Consider the following 19778-nt stretch of genomic DNA (forward strand, 5'->3'; position numbering starts at 1 on the left):
CCTCGCCCAGCTAGTTTTTGTATTTTTAGTAGAGACGGGGTTTCACCGTGTTAGCCAAGATGGTCTCGATCTCCTGACCTCGTGATCCGCCCGTCTCGGCCTCCCAAAGTGCTGGGATTACAGGCTTGAGCCACCGCGCCCGGCCCAAGATCATTATATGATTAGCTCTTGTGTTTCTTTGATTCCAAATTTCTTCACTTGTTATTTCAGACTACTGAAGCTCTTCAAAAGGAAAAATGTATTTAATTTAATAATGTAACACAAGTTTGGATCTGTTTAACTTTATAAATATCACCCCAGAGGAATGAAGTTCAAAACTTGTGAATAACCAGTTGGCCATACTCTTAATTTAGAATGTAGTCCTCATCCTAACCCTGTGGTTTGTCTTATTGTTGGCATAAACACCATTCAGAACAGTTTGAATGATCTATTTTCTTTACCCGAAACTGTTTCCTTTATGTAGGATCCGTGGATGATGGCAGTGGGAAACAAAGCAAAATTTCAAGCTAGCATTTTTAAAAAGCTGGATTATATGCACGTAGCTGTTCTACCCTCCAGCAGCTGTAGTTAAAAACTGCATATGCCTGTATCAGTTGAAAGAGACGTACAGTATAAAGATCAAATTGTTCTGATAATTTCTTGTTCAGGGGACATATTTGGAGTCGGAAGGGGAAAGGACTCAATTTTATAAAACAGGGTATGAATACTTTTCTAAAAAGTGTTCATGTCTTATCTCTACCTAAATTATAAATTCCTTGATAGTTTGTAGGCAATTGTGTATACCACAGCAGATACCAAAATATAAATTAATTATATGTAGATTTGGAAGATGAATGAAGGTGCATGAATAACCCAGTGGACAATTGATAAAATTACTTTTGCCATTGAAGGAAAGGAGCTACCCAAAAAAAATTTTAAGGATTAGTATTATTCTAAAAAAAAAACTTAAAAAAGAAATCCTGAATAGAGACTCATTTCTGTCATAAGAGGGGCAGAACAGAGAAGGAATAGGATTCACAGAATAACCCCAATTAAAAGAACAAAATAACTTCATTCTCTAAAAATAAAGGACAGCATGTAAGATGGGTAAAGGTGAGATACTTTTGGATATCTTGGATAAGAACCCTGAAATTTGTCTACAGATCTTTCATCTTGGAGAGTTGCTACTGTTTGAAACATCCTGACTCCTCTGTGGTATGCTGAATTGGAACATATGATTTATCTTCATCATTCCTTCTCACCTGGGGTTAAGACCCTTGTCCTCTCTTGTAGTCAGAGTTCCTTCCTTTGATCTAATAAAGATATATCCATGTTAGAAACAGTCCTGCTCACAAGGAAAAATAAAGTGGAAGTTTCCTTAAAGTGGCTGCCTCACAATTGAAACCCAAACTCTGGGTTATTGGGTGATCACAACAAATAGTTTTTGAGCATCTGCACTGTGGCAAACACTTGTACACACAGGATACACTGATGAACAAAATATAAAGGTAGTGGCCTGTAACAGGAGGGATTCAGTACAGATGCTCTGCAGTTAAGAGTATAAGAAATGGACTCTTCTTCAACCTGGACTTCAGATTCTCTCTACTTCTTGCCTTGTGAATCTGCACATCCCATCATAGCAGTCGTAGCATCTTCTTACTCCCTGAACACATAAATCAGGATGTGCTACGGGGCTGCCCAGGCCTGTCCTTGGGACCAGGTGTTGAACTCACTTCAGAAGTTGGCATCCCAGCTAAATAAATTTAACTGGGTCCTCAATTCCAGGTTACCTCTTTCAAAAGGCATATCGCCCCTCGCCTTCATAAAAATTGTAGCCGACATTTATTAAGCGTGCCGTTTGCCAAATGGTGACTGCATTATTTTAATAATTTAAAAAATTTAAACAGTTGTTTGTTTTTGTTTTGTTTTGTTTGAGACAGGGTCGTGCTCTGTCGCCCAGGCTGGAGTGCAGTGGCCTGATCATGGCTTACTGAAGCCTTGCCCTCCTGGCCTAAAGCCATCCTCCCACCTCAGCCTCCAAAGTGGCTGGGACTACAGGTGCGTGCCACCACACTCTGCTAATTTTTGTATGATTATTATTTTTTTTTGGTAAAGGTAGGGTCTTGCTATATTTCCCAGGCTGGTCTCCAACTCCTGGGCATAAGTGATCCTCCCAACTTAGCCTCCCAAATTGCTGGGATTACAGGTTTGAGCCATGGCACCCGGCCTCTAGTAATTTAACGCTCTTATATGCTCCATTTCCATCTTCATGTGTTTTAGGGAAATATTTGATTAAATCTGAGGCCTCATTCCTTTTTTCCTTATTACAGGTAACCACACACTGTATGCAGTTGCACGTGGGCATTGATCCTCATAGAGATCGCCCCCGTATTTGGCCTCAAGACAATTCTCGGCTAGACTAGCCTTGCCCATTCTTTTCTGCATCCCTTGAAGGAGATTCACAATGTCCACAAATTTGGTCCACTCTGTGACCGCTGTCCCCCTATTCCCCTTCAGCCAATTCGCCTTTGGCACACCTTGTTGGCCCTGAAGAGGCCCTCAGAAATACGATTCCGGCCTAAACGCCCAACAGACTGTATTTTCTATTGAATGGAAACTCACACCTCCTAAAATTAACTGCAGCCATGATGCTTCTTCCTAACGGCTCAGTATGGAGTAGAGTGCGCAGCCATCTTATTTTTTTGCTCCGTCTGTTACAAGTTTTTATAATTTTCTGATAATTTATCCAGTTTGCGCAGTGACTGGGGAGCCCTGAAATTAATTCAGTGTCTTCCAACGCCGTAGTAACAGCCCTTCCTTCCGGGTTCTCTGGCGGGAGTCGCGGAGATGGGCGTGGCCAGGATACGTCACAATGAGAGACCGAGGGAGGAACTCTGACATCTGGGAAGGCCGGGTTTCCCGACCAGATGCCGAAGGCCCTCAAAGACCCTAGCAACGGCTGCGGAGGGAGATGGAAGTCGTTTTGGACGCAGGCTTAGAGTTTGGTCCCAGCGTTAGATGGAGTCGAGAGAGACTCAGGATCAGATGGGTTGGGGTCTGGATATGGCTCCAAGTGAAAGGCCTGTGGGGGTCAATGAAGGGGAGCCCCCTCTTCTGAGATCATGTGGGACCCTGCGTCCTGGGGTTCTCCCTGGGTTTACTCATTGGAGAAGACTGGCTTTGGTGACAGGGCTCCTGGCGGTCAGTAATTAAGAGACTGGAAGATATTAACGATTGATAGTCCAACTGTCAAGGTTTATGGTCGTTGAGGGAATGCTGTGGGAATCAGTGGTTGAGAAACGGAGTGGGAAAGTGTGTGTCCATGAATGAACTTGGTGTCCAGTCCGGGTTTGCAATTTAATGTGATAGAGAAGCTTGGGGCTGGAGAAGGTTTTAGTGAAAGAGGTTTCAGATTTAATTTGCAGTCAATGTTTGAGGAGGCCTGTACATGTCTGTGGTTTAGGGGCCTGAGGAGGCTGGAGCTTTGGAGGCCCAAGGGCCCTGGAGAGTGGGTGGGTTGAGGCTTAATAATTGACTGCTGGTTACAGCTGTGATTAAAGCTACATTTACCTAGTAGATCTACATGCAGTTCAGTTCTTCAAGTCCAAGTCTGTCTTAAAAATAGCAATGAAAAACATTTCCCTTCCTATATTCGTATCACTGTCTACAAATTTCTGGACGAGGTAATTATGAGTTTGCTACTAAAGTCGAGTTTTTTTCTCTCTAGTTCCCAACTTTACCGTGTCGTTTCATAAATATTTTCTTTCAGACTTATTCCAACACAAGAAAAAAATATTACCCACACTTCTGATTGTTATTGAGGAACATTTTTTTCGTTTCTTCCTACAGTTTTCACAATTGCAATACTTTGGGTAAATATTTGATTTCATCACTTAAATTCTCATCACAAACATACATACATGTATGTATATATAGTATATATCTCTATATACATCTATCTATGTATCTGTATCTATCTATCTATCTATCTATCTATCTATCTATCTATCCATCCATCCAGAGGTAGTCAGTCTTGCCCTGTCTTCCAGGCTGGAGTACAGTGGTGCCATCAGCTCACTGTAACCTTCAACTTCTAAGCTTAAGAGATCCTCCTGGCTCAGCCTCCCAAGTAGCTGGGACTACATATAAAATTTTTCAATGGCTGTATCACATCAGAAGGTTGTACCAGTGGCTTAGTAAATGGAGTCACATTAAATGTTTGCCTTAATTAGGATGGAATTGACAAGTATAAAATATTCAATTCTATTTCTATATTTTCTCTCTCTATATAACATTCTCAGTCTCTAATTACCCAAGTTCTTCCGTTCCCACCCCAAGATTTGTGGTTCACTTTTTTATGTCCTAGACCTTATGGTTACATTTATTCTTAAGTAGCTTATACTGTTTTTTCATAATTCCTCTAGAAAAGGAAGTCATTTTTTTAAAAATTGAGACAGAGTCTCACACTGTTGCCCAGGCTAGAGTGCAGTGGTATGATCTTGGCTCACTGCAACCTCCACGTCCAAGGTTCAAGGGATTCTCCCACTTCAGTAGCTGGGACTACAGGCACTTGCCACCATGCCCGGCTAATTTTTTTATTTTTTATAGAAATGAGGTTTCACCGTGTTGCCAAGGCTGGTCTTGAACTCCTGAGCCCTAACGATCCACCTGAAGCATTACCTGCCTCAGACTCCAAAGTGCTAGGATTACAGACATGAGCCACTGCTCCTAGTCAAGCATTTCTTAAATCCAAATATTTGCTGGAGTATGCTTATCTAATGCATGTATTAAGGCCTATTCCTCTGAGAGTCTGGGTTGATTAGATTTGGAGTACAATCCCTGATAGTGTTGATAAAATTCTCTAGGGGATGCTGCTGTGACATACTTGGTAACTCACAGCCCTAATATATGCTAAAATGGATGGAATTTTGTGAGAAACAAGAAAATATCTTCTAATAGTGATAATTTTTTGTAAAAAAAAAATGAAACATCTATATTTAATACAGGATTTGAACACAAGGTATTGTTAGAATTCTAGGTTGTGTGAAGTTACATGTCAAGATGTTACTGAAATGCCAAGGGTTTGGTCTAGGTCCTGTTGCTTGCCACACAGAAAGACAATCACTGAGATCATGAGTATTGCATGAGAAGAAAGCCTTTTTTGGGTAACATCAGGTGGGAGAGGAAGATAAATATCAAATCTGTCTCCCCACAACCAACTGAAATTGGTGGCTTATATAACAGGCAAGGAATATAAAACAGGAATTAGGGAAGGGTAAGGAAGGGGAGCTGGCTAACAGGAATCAGGTGGTCGGTTAGGCAATCATGATGGATGAGGGGTCCGCTATCTCATTGTCTAGGTCCAGTGATCTGGTAAATTTCAGTTCCTTGATACTATCTGGGAGGCCTGATGGTTGGTTTCAGGAGAAACGAACTCAGATAAGACAAATATAAGTTTCAAGCTTTAAGACTAGGAGGGTCAATGTCTATATTTATTCAAAAAGACTGTTAACATCAGTTCTGTGGGGAAATCGGGGCAGTTTAAAAAATGATCAGCAAAGATAGGGAATATGGTAGAAATGTAAAGGAAATAAAGGTTAAAGTGATATATAGAGCATAGGGAATGATGGCATGATATGTAAAAGGCATATCTAAATTTTGAATAAAGATAATGAAGGGCAGAGAATGAAGAGATTAAATGGAAAATTTGTCAGGCCATGGGGGAGACTGCCAAAACAAAGCCAGCCATATGAAAGCCAATGTTAGAAGGTGTCTGTAGGGGAAGTAGTAGAATGGAAATGTGGATAAGTGGGGTAATCATAGCAACATTAACTTTTATTGCCAGGCTGACTGGATTTTGTGTTAGTAATTGAGGTAGCATGGGTAGAGGGTAAGTTTCTTTTGTATTTTTCTAGCCTATGGGTAGTCTTATCTTTCACACAGTAACAGTAATGATGGAATAATAAGGAACAGCCAGAGTTTCATATATAAGTATAAATATAAATATATATATGTGTGTGTATATATGTATATAAATTACATATATTTTTTGAGATGGAGTCTCGCTCTTGTCCCCAGGCTGGTGCAATGGTGTGACCTTGGCTCGCTGCAACCTCCGCCTCCTGGGCTCAAGCGATTCTCCCACCTCAGCCTCCCTAGTAGCTGGGATTACAGGTGCCCATAACCACACCCAGCTAATTTTTTGTATTTTTAGTAGAGATGGGGTTTCACCATGTTGGCCAGGTTGGTCTCAAACTCCAGACCTCAGGTGATCCACCCGCCTTGGCCTCCCGAAGTGCTGGGATTACAGGCATGAACCACCATGCCCGGCCTCTAAGAAATATTTAAAGGTGGCATAAGTCTTGGTTTAAAAGGAAGAAGGTGGTCCCTTAGGCCCATTGTGTGATGCCATCCAAGACGTAATTGTAGAATTATAGAAGATGCTATTAGTTACATGACAAGGGATGAGTGTATTAGGGACAATGAAATGGGAAAAATTCAGATGTGACATCTGTGTAGGTACCACATGCCAAATGTGACTGAAGAAGGTGACAGACAACACATCTGGGCACCAGCAGCAGCACCCATTCAGTAATACATCTTATCCTATTCAGAAGCACATCTGCTTCTGGAGAAACCAACATGGTTCATTGGCCTGTTGCAAAATTTCCAAATGATCATTGTTTCTCATATTTCCCTCTTTCTTTAGAAGCACAGGAGAATGTGCCCACAGTGAAGCTAAAGGTTGAACATTAAGAATAAGTTTCACTCTAAATGTGAGATTGGTGCTTTGGGAAAATTAGTTTGATGATACAGAATGAAGAAAAGGGATACGTGTTAAAAACAGGATGACCATCTAAGAGTGTTACAGATTAAGCTGAAGTCAAAATCTGACATTCTGACTTGACTCTGCCAAGATATTTGTTTAAAATAAGTGTGTCTGCTTATTTCCCTGATGAGTGTTTGGTTCCCTTTAGTGGTCTTTTCCAAGCCAAATGTTTAAATGACTAACATCTTGGTTCTTTGCCTTAATTTTTATTCCGTTTTGGCATTCTCTGAACATGATCTCATCTAGTCTTTTATCCTTAAATATTTATGTCCTGATATTTTCCATACTGCCCTTCTCAAGCCCTTTCTCAACATTTAGGTATCCAGTTGGGTACTTTGTACTTTAATATCTAATAAAAATCTAAATATGTATATGTTTTTAAAAGTATGCTTATTTCTCCTACATTCCAAACCTCGGTAATATTCACTCTCGCAAAGGCAGTTTCCACTTATCCCTTGACTCAAGCAGAATACTTAGGAACAAACCTTAATTCCTCACTTTCTTCATCTCCTCATTTTGAACTCATCGGTGAGCCTTGTCTTCCTCCATTATATCTCCTCCTTTCTTCCCCCTCTCTCTGTCTCCTTTGCTCCTTCAGACCACTTCTCATAATTTGCAGATACCTCATTTTTTAGTTTGCTTGTGTTTTTGTTTTCCCCAACCAGAACATAAGCTCACTGAGAATAAAGAATATGTTTGTGTGTCAACAGCATCAGCACCATGGCCAGTACTTGATGGGCATTTAATAAGGATTTGTAGAATAACTGAATGCAGCCCTCGTAATTTTGGATCAGGTTTTCCTTCAACCTCTATTTCTCTCATCTAAAGGTGATTTTCTTGTTTGTTTTAATGCTCTCTCTGCATGTTTTTCAAGATGATATTTAGAAAGTAGCCAAGTCTATATTTATTCATTGTGAGTTATTTAAGCTTGCTTGTATACTTACTGCTTTTGCCACATGGTTTGTGTAAATTTTTTTTTAACAGTTACCCATAGATAAGGAATATTATTAAATAGTATTTATAGGCCGGGTACAGTGGCTCACGGCCTTTGGGAGGCCAAGGCGGGCAGATCATGAGGTCAGGAGTTCAAGACCAGCCTGGCCAACATAGTGAAACCCTGTCTCTACTAAAAATACAAAAATTAGCTGAGTGTGATAGCATGCATCTGTAATCCCAGCTACTCAGGAGGCTGAGGCAGGAGAATCGCTTGAACTTGGGTGGCAGAGGTTGCAGTGAGCCAAGATCGTACCACTGTACTCCAGCCAGGGCAACAGAGCAAGACTCCATCTTAAAAAAAATAGTAATTACAATACTAATATTATAAAATTTAATTAAATTAGATTCCTTAATATATTGTTATATAAGTATTTTATTATGTTAAGGAATCTAATATCATTAAATATTATACAATATTATTATTATTATACTGAGATCATGTAGTAGACAGTAAAGAGCCAATCCACACCTTTGCATTTATTGTTTTTTCCTTTTCTAGAAATAAAAAATGGGCCAGGCGCGGTGGCTCAAGCCTGTAATCCCAGCACTTTGGGAGGCCGAGACGGGCGGATCACGAGGTCAGGAGATCGAGACCATCCTGGCTAATACGGTGAAACCCCGTCTCTACTAAAAATACAAAAACTAGCCGGGCGAGGTGGCGGGCGCCTGTAGTCCCAGCTACTCGGGAGGCTGAGGCAGGAGAATGGCGGAAACCGGGGAGGCGGAGCTTGCAGTGAGCTGAGATCTGGCCGCTGCACTCCAGTCCGGGCGACAGAGCGAGACTCCGCCTCAAAAAAAAAAAAAAAAAAAAGAAATAAAAAATGTTGGTCATCTTTTTCAGGGACATTTGGATAATCAACAATGTCTGAAGAGAATGGAACAATGCTATGAACATCATGTCTTTGAAAATACGGTTCATCTGGGCCAGAATCATTTTCCTTTAAGGTAAAATCATGGAAAAACTCAAATTTTAAACAGAACAGGAAGCCATGAAATAGAGTTCTTATGAGTGAAATGGAGATGGGAAATCCTTTCTCCATGCAAAGCATGAGAAATTTTATACAAAATCACTTTCCCTGGATGTAGAAAATCCATTAGCATGAAGTCTCAATTTATTAAGCATTGGCGAGCTCCCCAAATTGAGAAACCTCATGTATGCTGTGAATGTGGGAAACTGTATACCACCAAAGTCCAGGTTCACTGAACATGACAGAATGCATACAGGAGAGAAATCCCATGAATGTGCTGAATATGGCAAAGAATGTTATAGAAAGAATGTATTACGCATGAAAGAAACAAAAGAGAAGAAAAATCCATCAATGCATTGAATGTGGAAAGCTGTCCTCATTAAATCACATCTTCTTTTACATCAGAAAACCCATACTGGAGAGAAACCCTGCATATGCAATGATTGCAGAAAAGGCTTCACCCAGAAGGACAGCTTCATTGTACAACAGGAAACTTTTACTCTAGAGAATCCCTGTATATGCAGTAAATGTGGACAAAGCTTTATCCAGAAGTTGGGTCTCATTTCACATCAGAGATTTCCTATCGACAAGACTCCCTTTGTACGTAGTGAATGTGGAAAATCCTGTTCTCAGAAGTCATGTGTCATTACACGCCAGAAAATTCATAAAGGAGACATGACTCCTGAACGTAGTGAATGTGGGAAAGCTTTCATAGGAAGCCACAGCTCATTGTACATCAAATAATTCATACAGGAGACAGAACTTTTGAATGTATCACAAATGGGACAGCTTTTGTCTACAAGCCTTGCGTTATTAAACACGAGAAAATACAAGGGAGAAATGTCAATTCGGTGAAGGTGGAAAATCCCTGCACAAAGAATTGCAGCTTCTTACAAGTGAAACTGTGAACACATAAGCAAAACCCTGTAAGTGAAACTGTGAACACATAAGCAAAACCCTGTTAATGCAGTGATTGTTGCCAGGCGCGGTGGCTCAAGCCTGTAATCCCAGCACTTTGGGAGGCCGAGACGAGCGGATCACGAGGTCAGGAGATAGAGACCATCCTAACTAATACAGTATGGATACATAGCTAGCAGTGGGATTGCTGGATCATATGGTACCTCTATTTTTAGATTTTTGAGGAACATCCAAACTGTTCTCCATAGTGGATGTACTAATTTACATTTTCACCAACGGTATATGAGGGTCGCTTTTCTTTTCTTTTTTTTTTTCTTTTGAGACAGAGTCTCGCTCTGTCGCCCAGGCTGGAGTGCAGTGGCCGGATCTCAGCTCACTGCAAGCTCTGCTTCCCAGGTTCACGCCATTCTCCTGCCTCAGCCTCCCAAGTAGCTGGGACTACAGGCGCCCACCACCTCGCACAGCTAGTTTTTTGTATTTTTTAGTAGAGACGGGGTTTCACCGTGTTAGCCAGGATGGTCTCGATCTCCTGACCTCGTGATCCACCCGTCTCGGCCTCCCAAAGTGCTGCGATTACAGGCTTGAGCCACCGTGCCCGGCCGAGGGTCGCTTTTCTTCATATCCTCTCCAGATTTTGTTATTGCCTGACATTTGGATAAAAGTCATTTTAACTGGAGAGAAATGATACCTCATTGTACTTTGGATTTGCATTTCTCTGATGATCAGTGATGTTGATCACCTTTCCATATACCCCTTTGCCATTTGTATGTCTCCTTTTGGGAAATGTCTATTCAGATCTTTTGCCCATTTTTAATGAGATTATTAGATTCCCCCCCACCCCCCAGAGTTGTTTGGGCTCTTTATATATTCTGGTTATTAATCCCTTGTCAGATGGGTAGTTTGCAAATATTTTCTCCCATTCTGTGGGTTTTCTCTTCATTTTGTTAATTGTTTCCTTTTCTGTGCCAAAGTTATTAACTTGACATGATCTCATTTGTCCATTTTTGCTTTGGTTGCTGTGCTTGTGGGGTATTACTTAAGAAATCTTCCACTGACCAATGTTCTAGAGAGTTTCCACAATGCTTTCTTATAGCAGTTTCATAGGTTAAGGTCTTAGATTTAAGTATTTAATCCTATTACTTGACATTTTGTATATAGTGAGAAATAGGTACCCAGTTTTATTCTTTTGAATATAAATATCCAGTTTTCCCAGCATCACTTATTGACGATAACTGTCTTTTCCTCAAGGTATGTTCTTGGCACCTTTGTCAAAAATGTGCTCACTGTAGGTGTATGTATCTATCTCTGGATTCTCTATTCTGTTCCACTGATCTGTGTGTCTGATTGTATGCCAGTAGCATGGTGTTTTGGTTACTATAGCTCTCTTGTATAATTTAAAGTCAGGTTGTGATTCCTCCAGTTTTGTTCTTTTTGCTTAGGTTGGTTTTGGCTATTCTGGATCTTTTGTGTTCCCATATGAATTTTAGTATTTTCTTCCCTATTTCTGTGGAGAATGTCATTGGTATTTTGAGAGGGATTGCATTAAATCTGTAGATTGCTTTTAGTAGTATGAACATTTTAATGCTGTCAATTCTTTCATTCCTAAACACGGAATATCTTACATTTGTTTGTGTTTTCAATATCTTGCATCAATGTTTTATACTTTTGGATTGTAGAAATCTTTCACTTGTTTTATTAATTCCTAGTATTTTGGTTCATTTGCAGCTGTTATAAATGGGATTTATATTTTTTAATGTTTTCCTATGTTTTTCATAGGGAAACACAAAAGACCCAGAATAGTCAAAACGATCCTAAGCAAAAAGAACCAAACTGGAGATTCTAGCCAGGGCTGATGTAAATGCTTCATCCATGAGTGCTAGCTATGTTCTGCTCAGTGTTGCTGGCTGCTGTGACAGAGCAGCACTGAGTTCACATGCATAGTCCCGCAAACACTGTACTCTCCCTGCCCAACCCAAGAGCACAGGTTCTTTCTTTGCACCACGCGGCCACCGCTGGGGGAAGGGGTGGGATGGTGCTGGCAATTCAAGACTGTTTTTTCTACCCTATTCAGTGCCTCTTTCAGTGATATGAAGTAAAAACCAGGTACTGTGATTGCTCACCTGATTTTTGGCTCTTATAAAGCTGCTTCTTTTGTGTGGATAGCTGCTCAATTTGATGTTCCTGCAGGGAGGACGATCGATGGAGGCTCTTATTCAAATATCTTTCTCCACTTCCTACTTGATTAGCTGTTTCTTTAAATCACTCTCTATCCCATGCAGGCTGCTCCACATACTGGAAATACTCACATGACACAGTTGCTATGTCTCTCCTATAAACGCTATACTAAACATAGATACCCAGACAAATATGCTCATTTGGCTGTAAGACAAGTCTCGGGCAGAGACCTGGAGGTGGCCTGTGTAGCAAAACATTTACCATTCCCAACGGGAAGTGTGGGCTTTACCCTTACCTACCTGGAGGTGATGCCCATTTTTTTCATATGTCATGCCTGAAGAAAGTATTTTTGTTTTCCTGTGGGCTTGGCCATCAGACAGTCTAAGAATTTGCCTTATGATGGGGGCTTTGGGTCTCACAGTAACAGCTGAGCCTCTGGAGGAGGTAGACTTAAGGGCAGCCAAGCAGGCAGTACGCACTGAAGCTCCAGAAAAAACTCTGGTCTCCAAGGCTTGGGAGAGATTTACTGAATGAAAACATTCATGAGTATTATCTCATACTGCTGCTGATAAAGTAACATATCATGACAACATGGAGAGAGGGCAACTGAAAACTCAGCGTTTTGGGTACTAGTCCTGGATTCTGTCTTCTATGTTTCTTCCCATTGCTGATTTTAATCTGTATCCTTTCCCCAGAATAGTGAGTAAAATAGCTCTCAGTGAGTTCTCTGTGTCCTTCAGAGAATTACTAATACTGAGGGTGAATTGGGGGACCTGAAATCTTACAAATGGTGTCAGCAGGAATGGCGGCCTTGTGAAAACTGAGTTTCTTCTACAGTTTGCTTGCCTACAAATCCTCAGGAAGGGAATAGTGGACCTTGTCAAATGTAGATTTGTCTGTTGCAAAATCCAAAGGATTGATTTTGATGATTAAATTTTACACGTCTTCATTAATTACATAACCAATGAATGCTCCTTACTTTTTGGCAAAAATAAGTGTGACAATTTTCATAACCATTCCATGCTGTTGAATTGAGACGCGGAGTTGGCTTATGTAACAATTAAAAGAATGATGTAATCTTCTGGTTAAACTGTCTGATGCTGGTGCTTTTATCTTTGAGAGAATGCTATACATCTCTCTTTCTTCTAGGGATAAATTTCTGTCTCGATTTCTTATCTCTGCAGGGGTCAATATTGGTGGAGCACATTTTTCTAGAATATTTCTATATAATCATTTTTAAGTTATTTTGCCTTTAATTATACAAACAAGTCCAGTGACCTCCAATGTGAATTATTGACATTGTGTTCTTGCTTTTACTCTTACCTCATGAGACATCCTTCTCAGGAACGTTTTCCAATTCTGTGTATCTGTTGAATACTTAAAAGTGGCATAGCTCAGACATCTGAAAATTAAGGGTTAACTAGTCAAGCTAACTAATGGGTAGAAGAACTCGGGGAAGCCTGGAACCCAGTGAGACACACAAATCTCTCTGCGGGTCCCTTATGGGTCAGATCTCAGTATTTCCTGCTCCTTCCATATGAGGCCCTGTGTGCCTCTAGAGATTATGAAAAAGTAAGAGCCTTTCCCAAACACTGCAGCAACTTATTTGAAGACACACATAAGAGACTTGTCATTAGTGTTGGTAATTAGCAACTGGGAAACAAAATTTCAGAAGTGTTCTCAGCTCCCCAGGCCTTCACTGTCATTTACCCTATAGGTAAAGTGATCATTGCAGTTCTGAGGGGACATGAGGTCACAGAATCACAAACCTTTATTTGAGGTTTGGCTGCCTCCCTCCCTCATGTAATGGCTGTCACAACCTTCACACTGAGCTCACTGTCCTGGCAGAGGGAAGAAGTCCATTGAGTATTTTCTGTTGCACTCTGAGATGCAGAGTCTGCAAGGAAAGGAAGTCTTACTACATGCTCACGTCTAGAAAGGGAGTATTCTGGGGTAGAAGCAGATTCAGTGGCAAGGCCAGTCAAGGAGGAGGAATAATTCCTTAGCTCTGAGTCAGGTTAGTAAAAAGACCAGGGTCCTAGACCCTATGCCAGTCCTCAATGGCTCCTATTATAATTTAATAAAACTCTCACTGAGGATGTTAGTGAATAATTCAAGTGATACAATCTCATATCTCATTTTGAAGATGCTTAAGAATTATAATATGAAATAATTCAGGTTGTTCACATTGCCTTACTTGAATTATAGACTACGTTTTCAGTATTATTGTTATGGTCACATTTATAATGCCTATGTGTTTATAAGAAAGATTAGGATGGAACTATAAGAACTACATAATCCTGTAAAAAAACCATGATGTCAATTCATCTCTGGAATAAAAAATACTTTATATAAATCTAGGTTGATTATTATGTTAATGGAGGTCATAACTGTGTCTATAATGAAGTATCCATGTTCTGATGATTATGGGAGCGTGCATTTTCTCTTAAAGTTGGGGACTCATTAAAGGAAAAGGTAATATTATAATTATGGATATGACATGACATTGCCAGGACCAAATGTGCCTTGTGTTATTTCTTCTGGTTTAATAACATAAGAACATCAGTCTCAGGCTCATGACACGTTTTTCTGTTATTTGAATTTTTACATTGCAGAATATTTCATATTCTTAAATTCTTACCTCCAAGAGCATAGTTCTGTTGGGTATATTTGAGTAGCAGAATTGTTGAGACATAGGTTTATATCTATTCCAACATTTAAGAGGTCACATCACTTTTGTATGTTTTGTTTTTTATACAAATGAAATCATACAGAAAGAACCTGTCTATATTTAGCTCTTAAATTTTTATATGATTTTTCAAATGTACTATTGATTTCCATTAGCATTGATATATAACATTCCTTCTGCTAATATCAAATATTTGAATCATTTTACTCTGAGGGAGCAAGTGGTTGGTCTTCTGGTTTGGGGCAGTTATGACTAGTGCTGATATACAAATTCTGGAATTTGTCTTTTGATGATATATTTAGAAATTCATTTGGGGAATATTTATAAGAGGGGAATTGTTGAGACAGAGGTTGATATCTGTCCCACTTAAGTAGATACTGCCAAACAGTTTTCCAAAATGCCTGTGCCAATTTTAACGCCCATCAGCAGCACATGGAATTCCTGGCACATGTTTGCCAAAACTTGCTATTTCCTGCCATTTTAATTTTAGACTTCTTTTTTTTTTTTTTTTTTTTTTGAGACGGAGTCTCGCTCTGTCACCCAGGCTGGAGTGCAGTGGCCAGATCTCGGCTCACTGCAAGCTCCGCCTCCCGGGTTCCCGCCATTCTCCTGCCTCAGCCTCCCGAGTAGCTGGGACTACAGGCGCCCACCACCTCGCACAGCTAGTTTTTTGTATTTTTTAGTAGAGACGGGGTTTCACCGTGTTAGCCAAGATGGTCTCGATCTCCTGACCTCGTGATCCGCCCGTCTTGGCCTCCCAAAGTGCTGGGATTACAGGCTTGAGCCACCGTGCCCGGCCTAATTTTAGACTTCTAGTTGGCGTATGATGGCACCAGATAGTGGTGTTATTTGAAGTTTCATGATTACTGAGGACATCAAAACTTTCCTCATATTTACTATTCACTGGACAATTTCCATTTTTTAGTTTCTGTTGTAATATTTTCCCTATACTTCATTATATTATGTGATACATAAGTGTTCTTTATGCTACATACAATTCTTCCTCCCTATGCTCTCTGCTGTGTGTATGTGTGTGTGTGTGTGTGTGTGTGTGTGATGGGAGCCAACTCTTATTTAATATGTTCTAATTTGTCATTTCACCCATATCATCAATGTGTTTCATACTGTTTATAAAAAATCCTCAGATTCTAAGACCACAACAAATATTTCATTTTGTAATTCTCAAAATTGCATTATCTAGTTGTAAATTTCAATCAGCAATCCATTAGTATTGGTTTGTTGAATGGCATGGGTAGTGAATGCGGCTGTTTCTTTTCTTACATATGACTAGCAAAATCACTGTATTCTGAAAATGTTGAATTATGCTTTTCTTTTCCATTTGTTCTCACTTGTGGGGAAAAGAAAGAGAGATCAGACTGTTACTGTGTCTATGTAGAAAGAAGCAGACATAAGAAGCTCCATTTTGTTCTGTACTAGAGAAAATTTTCTGCCTTGAGATGCTGTAAATCTGTAACCCTAGCCCCAACCCTGTGCTTGCAGAGACTTGTGCTCTATTGACTTAAGGTTTAATGGATTTAGGGCTGTGCAGGTTGTGCTTTGATAAAAATGTGTTTGAAGGCAGTATGCTTGGTAAAAGTCATCGCCATTCTCTCATCTCAAGTACCCAGGGACACAATACACTGCGGAAGGCCGCAGGGGCCTCTGCCCAGGAAAGCCAGGTATTGTCCAAGGTTTCTCCCCATGTGACAGCCTGAGATATGTCCCCGTGGGAAGGGAAAGACTGATTGTCCCCCATCCTGACACCCCTAAAGGGTCTGTGCTGAGGAGGATGAGTGAAAGAGGGAGCCCTCTTTGCAGTTGAGATAAGAGGAAGGCATCTGTCTCCTGCTCGTCCCTGGGAATGGAATGTCTCAGTGTAAAACCCGATTGTACATTCTATTCACTGAGATAGGAGAAAACCACCTTATGGCTGGCGGTGAGATATGCTGGCGGGAATACTGCTCTTCACTGCACTGAGATGTTTGTGTGAAGTCAAACATAAATCTGCCCTATGTGGACATCAAGGCACAGCACCTTTCCTTAAACTTATTGATGACACAGAAATCCTTGTTCACATGTTTTCCTGCTGACCCTCTCCCCACCATTAGCCTATAGTCCTGCCACATCCCCCTCTCCGAGATGGTAGACAGTGATCTGTAAATACTGAGGGAACTCAGAGACCAGTGCTGGCGCAGGTCCTCCATATGCTGAGCGCTGGTCCCCTGGATTCACTTTTGTTTCTCTATACTTTGTCTCTGTGTCTTATTTCTTTTCTCAGTCTCTCGTCCCACCTGATGAGAAACACCCAAGGGTGTGGAGGGGCTGGCCCCCTTCATCTGGTGCCCAACATGGGGCCTTTCTCTAGGGTGAAATATGCTAGAGCGTGGTCATTGAGGATAAGTTGACAAGAGATTCCCAAGTACATCCACGGTCAGCCTTGCGGTAAGCTTGTGGTGCGCTCGGAAGAACCCAGGGTAAAAATAGGACAACCTTATAGTAAATATGCCTCTTATCTCAGCTTAATTAAAATTATTTTAAGAAGAGGGGGAGGTAGAGTCTCTACAGAAAATCTAATCATGCTATCTCAAATGATAGAACAATTCTGCCCATGGTTTTCAGAACAGGGAACTTTAGATCTAAAAGACTGGGACAAAATTGGCAAAGAATTAAAACAAGCAAGTAGGGAGGGTAAAATCATCGCACTTACAGTATGGAATGATTGGGCCATTATTAAAGTACCTTTAGAACAGTTTCAAACAGGAGAAGATAGTGTTTCAGTTTCTGATGCCCCTGAAAGCTGTGTAATAGATTGTGAGGAAGAGGCAGGGACAGAATCCTGGAAAGGAACAGAACGTTTACGTTGTAAATATGTAGCAGAGTCTGTAATCGCTTGGTCAACGCAAAATGTTGACGATAATCAATTACAGGAGGTAATATACCCTGAAACATTAAAATTAGAAGAAAAACGTCCAGAATTAGTGGGGCCATCAGAATCTAAACCACGATGACCAACTCCTCTTCCAGCAGTTCAGATGCCTGTAACATTACAACCTCAAATGCAGGTTAGACAACTACAAACCCCAAGACAATATCAAATAGAGAAAGACAGAGTCTCTGGCACGGCCATGCCAATCCAGATACTGTATCCACAATATCAGCTGGTAGAAAATAAGACCCAACCGCCAGTAGCCTATCAATACTGGCCACCAGCTGAACTTCAGTATCAGCTGCCCCCAGAAAATCAGTATGGACAGCCAGGAATGTTTCCAGCAACACAGGGCAGGGCGCTATAGCCGCAGCCGCCCACTATGAGACTTAATCCTGTATCACCACCTAGTGGACAGGGTAGTGCATTACATAAGATTATTGACAAGGCAAGAAAACAAGGAGATATTGAGGCGTGGCAGTTCCCAGTAATATTAGAGTAATATTAGGTACGACCTGGAGAACGGGCCCAAGAGGGAGAGCCTCCCCTAGCTGAGGCCAGATATGAGTCATTTTCTATGAAAATGCTCAAAGATATGAAAGAGGGAGTAAAGCATATGGACCCAACTCCCCTTATATGAGGACATTATTAGATTCCATTGCTCATGGACATAGACTCATTCCTTATGATTGGGAGATTTTGGCGAAATCATCACTCTCACCCTCTCAATTTTTACAATTTAAGAATTGGTGGATTGATGGGGCACAAGAACAGGTCTGAAGAAATAGGGCTGCCAGGCTGGGCGCAGTGGCTCAAGCCTGTAATCCCAGCACTTTGGGAGGCTGAGACGGACGGATCACGAGGTCAGGAGATCGAGACCATCCTGGCTAACATGGTGAAACCCCGTCTCTACTAAAAAAAAATACAAAAAACTAGCCAGGCGAGGTGGCAGGTGCCTGTAGTCCCAGCCACTCGGGAGGCTGAGGCAGGAGAATGGCATAAACCCGGGAGGCAGAGCTTGCAGTGAGCTGAGGTCCGGCCACTGCACTCCAGCCTGGGCGACAGAGCGAGACTCCGTCTCAAAAAAAAAAAAAAGAAAAAGAAATAGGGCTGCCAATCCTCCAGTTAACATAGATGCAGATCAACTATCAGGAACAGGTCAAAATTGGAGCACTATTAACCAACAAGCAATAATGCAAGATGAGGTCACTAAGCAAGTTAGAGCTATCTGCCTTACGGCCTGGGAAAAAATCCCAGACCCAGGAACTACCTGCCCCTCATTCAATAAAGTAAGACAAGGCTCTAAAGAGCCCTACCCTGATTTTGTGGCAAGGCTCCAAGATGCTGCTCAAAAGTCAATTACTGATGAGAATGCCTGTAAGGTCATAGTGGAGTTGATGGCATAAGAAATGCCAATCCTGAGTGTCAATCAGCCATTAAGCCATTAAACGGAAAGGTCCCAGCAGGATCAGATGTAATCTCAGAGTACATAAAAGCCTGTGATGGAATTGGAGGAGCTATGCATAAAGCTATACTTAACGGCTCAAGCAATAATGGGAGTTGTTTTAGGAGGACAAGTTAGAACATTTGGGGGAAAATGTTAAAATTGTGGTCCAATTGGTCATCTAAAACAGCACTGCCCAGTCTCAAATGAACAAAATATAACAAGCTACTACAACAAATAAAGAGCCACCTGGCCTATGCCCAAGATGTAAAAAAGGAAAACATTGGCTAATCAATGTTGTAATAAATTTGATAAAAATGGGCAACTGTTGTTGGGAAAGGAGAAGAGGGGCCAACTTCAGGCCCCACAACAAACTGGGGCATTCCCAATTCAGCCCTTTGTTCCTCAGGGTTTTCAGGGACAACACACCCCCCTGGGAAGCAAAGGTTGTAGTGAGCTGAGATCGTGCCACTGCATTCCATCCTGGGCGACACAGCAAGGCCCCATGTCAAAAAAAAAAAAAAAAAAAAGAGTTACCTAGTAACCCACGATTTCTGTTGAATTCTGAGCTAGCCACAACAAGGCAAATTTTCATTTCTTTTCCTATGAGCGGCACTTACTGTAACTTGGACAGTGTATCCATATGGGATGAAGGTTAAAAAACCGGATAAACAAGGCCAAGAGATCTACTCCCAGAAAAGTGAGAATGATGAAGATAAATCATGGTCTCAAAAAAAAAATTAAAATTAAAATAAAAAACAAATAAATCATGTCTCAGTTCAGCAAGTCACAGAGAAGCCACGATCTTTGAAATGGTAACTCTAGCAGGGGATAGGTCTTACGGACAAATAAAA

The sequence above is a fragment of the Trachypithecus francoisi genome, unplaced genomic scaffold, assembly GCF_009764315.1.
Source record: "Trachypithecus francoisi isolate TF-2019V2 unplaced genomic scaffold, Tfra_2.0 Lachesis_group12, whole genome shotgun sequence".
NCBI classification, from domain to species: domain Eukaryota; kingdom Metazoa; phylum Chordata; class Mammalia; order Primates; family Cercopithecidae; genus Trachypithecus; species Trachypithecus francoisi.